We start from the raw sequence: 3,477 nt of genomic DNA, 5'->3' as shown, positions 1-3,477 counted from the left end.
CTTATCTTATCTTATCTTATCTTTTATCTTATCTTATCTTATCTTATCTTAAGAGAGTGACATGCTGAAAATAGAAAAAATGAACCAAACGAAGCAACCACCTGATATGACACCAGTAAAAAGGCCTCTCATCCTGCAGCACATCCTCAGTTTTTCTGTCATATATTCAGTGTTTTTAGTGGGATGTCAGGAGTCCTCCTCCTCCATGACGTCTTTAATTCCTCGCTCTGACTGCAGATGGTGTGCAGCTGAGCTCAGCTCCACATGAACACAGTTTCTGCTGCTGTKTGACTTCCATCTTTCTGTTTCCATCGTCTCACCTGCTCCTTCAGAGGCAGCAGAGGAGCAGGTTGTGTGATGGAGACGACTCGTTTCTTCACAGGTAGGACTTGTGTCATCCAGGGTTTTTGTTTCTCTGATTTGAAACAAGTTTCTTTCAGTCACTCAGGTTTGATTCTTACATCATGAAGTGTTTCCGTTTCAGCAGGTGAGGCTGAACAGGTGTAACTTTGATTAAATCACAGGTAGMTTCATGTTGGGTGGAAACTCATTAACAAACATATTTAGATGTTTGGACTTTGTTGTTGTGAAGTCGACTCTGTTAGAGATTTACCAAAGTTTTCCTCTGTTGTGTGTCACAAAGACACGACTGAGCCTGGTGCTTCATACAAACCTGTTTTTAAAACAACTCCTCGCTCTCTTAAAGACAGAATCTCTGCATCATGTCTCCTCTTTCTACAGATTCTCATTTATTTTCTGTTTCGTGTCTCAGACCCTCCTCAGGACTGTGGTCATCAGCTCAGTCAGTCTCATCAGTCCTCAGGGCTCAGGTGGTTTAAAACGTTTAAAATCACTTCAACACTTCTGGACTGAAAAATCTCTCTGATTTTTAAAAATCTTCATCCAAGGAATAAAAACAAAGAGTTTAGGATCAGAATCAGTCAGGTGAGCTCAAGCTGTCATGATGCTGAAAAGGTTTAGGATTTAAAAGTTCTCTCTATACACAATATTTATATTCATATATTTATTTATATGTAATGAAAGAAATCCCAGGACTGTCACTATATACTGAAAAAAGTTTTATAAGAAATTATTTTACAAAAATACAAACGAGTTTTTCCAGATTATGTTTTATGTAACATTTAGAACAATCCTAACCAAACTGTTATGTTTTGTGTTTCAGATGTCCCTGCTCTTATTTTGGTAGTCTGGTGTTTTTATTATTTCCTGTTCAGCTGCCCTGTGTTTCCTGTGCAGGTACAGCACCACCCTCACCTGTTTGTAATCAGCTCAGGTGTTTCCAGCACCTGGTTAGCTCCGCTCTGTTTGAGCCTCAGCAGGTCTCACCCTCAGTAAGTTTCTGCCTCATCAAATGTTGTTTTTGTTTCATAAAAGTATTTTTCACATGTTCCCAGTGTGGTCTGCCTCTGGGTCCAAACCCACCATGACTGTGACAAACATGAATATAAAGGAGACATCTCCAGCTTTATAAACCTAACTCTCCACCAATGACTCTTTTCATTCATTCACGTTCGTTCGTTCGTTCGTTCGGTCGGTCGGTCGACCCGGTCGGTCGGTCGGTCGGTCGGGGTCGGTCGGTCGGTCGGTCGGGGTCAGTCGGGGTCGGTCGGGGTTGGTCGGGGTAGGTCGGGGTCGGTCGGTCGGTCGGTCGGGGTCAGTCAGTCGGTCAGTCGGTCGGTCGGTCGGTCGGTCGGTCGGTCGGTCGGTCGGTCACAATCCAACAAATCAGGAAAAAAAACTAAAAATTCAAATATTTGATGGTAAAATAAATAAATTAAAAACTAAACTAAAGCTGATGCTGTTGGTCTTTCCACAGTAAAATCAAAGATTTCTGAAAACTTTAAACTTTATTTTCTCAGGTTGAAAGTTGTGCAGCTGTTCTGAGGAGAACAATCCTTTCAGCAGCTGCTTTTCTTTCGCATTTATTCAGTGTTTTCTTCTGTTTTCTGTGTTTCTGGCTGGTCTGTTTGTGCCACACCCACCTGCACCTGAGCCTGCAGGTGTCTCTGGTTTCACTTCCTTACTTTGTCTTTATGTTCCAGGTGTGTGCGGTTGTTTCCTGACAGCCTTTTGTTTTTCAGTTTGAGAATAAAATCCTAAATTTGAGTTAAACTCCTCGTCTCTGAGAGCGTTGACGGAGAGGAGAAGAAATGACTCAGACTAGAACTGAAAATATGGATGGAGGACAACAGGTTAGCTTGTTTGTCACGCTAGCACTGAGCTAATACATATAAGACAATATAGCGTCAGTGCTAAAGCTAACAGGCTAAGCTGAGGTTCTTCTTCCATGAAGTCGATCCTTCCTCTCTGAGCAGGATCTGGGTTTATTCTGCTCATCTTCATCACCTCAGTCTAAGAGGACACAGTCCATCACACTGAAGTAATAATTCTGAAATAACACTTTTATTTTACTCTAACATAACACCTGTATGCTTTTATTCCTAGAGGAGAAAGGTTTGGTTGTTTTTCAAACCTGTAGCCTCAGAATGGTTGGTGAGACTGCAGCACTGACCGCTGATCCACCGTCACACCCGGATCATTTCAGTCCCTATTCCTGCAGGTACCTGCAACAGGTAAGATACTGACTGTGTGTTCAAGGCTTTCAAACCCAGGAGAGCAGACCGACACAAACAGCTTTATTACATAAAACTGATAAATCAAAGATAAAACTGGTCAACACAAATAAACATTAAGTTTTTTTCAGCTGACTCAGTAATAATTTAATGAGCTGAATCCAAAAATCACGTTTGTTTTGCTCCATCAGGTCAACTTTTTGAGCTTTAGGCAATTCTTGATGTTTTTTACTGTTTACATGCATTTTTTTCATTTCATTTTTATTTATTTCACGTTCTAGAAACGAAATTATTTACTCATTCAGACTGCAAGTTAATGAGTGATGTCATCAGTTGCAAAACATTTACTTTATTTGCTTGCGGTCATATCATCTTAGAGTAAAGTAAAAAGCCTTCATATTGTAAAAAATATGAAATGGTTTCAACCAGAAGATCCTGCGAAAATAAACCTGACACATTCTGCTCCATCTGTGGTGAATCCACCCTTCAACAGGAATCCAGTCCCAAGTTTCACACTTGGGTTTATTTTGTTATAAAACCTGGAGATCAGGACACACCTGGTCTGTACAGTGTGCAGCGAGTGACTGCATCAGTGAAGGGCAAGAAGAGACTGAAACTGAAGTTCAAGCCCTAAATGATGATAACACACTTTACATGTCCATAACCTTAATTATTTAAAGGAGCTATATCATGTAAAATCAACTTTTTTCAGTTTTATATCATGTTATAATGTTATCCTCTCATAAAAACATCAAAGCCTTGCTCTGACTCATTCATCATGTCTGAGAAATCCTGCAGTGTTTTTATGAAGCCATGCTGAGGAGCAAAACGACAGGTGGGGACCAGGAACACCTCTGGGACCAGGAACACCTCTGGGACCAGG

The sequence above is a fragment of the Austrofundulus limnaeus genome, unplaced genomic scaffold (genome assembly GCF_001266775.1).
Source record: "Austrofundulus limnaeus strain Quisiro unplaced genomic scaffold, Austrofundulus_limnaeus-1.0 Scaffold2018, whole genome shotgun sequence".
Classification (NCBI taxonomy): Eukaryota; Metazoa; Chordata; class Actinopteri; order Cyprinodontiformes; family Rivulidae; genus Austrofundulus; species Austrofundulus limnaeus.
This window is presented reverse-complemented; position numbering follows the sequence as displayed.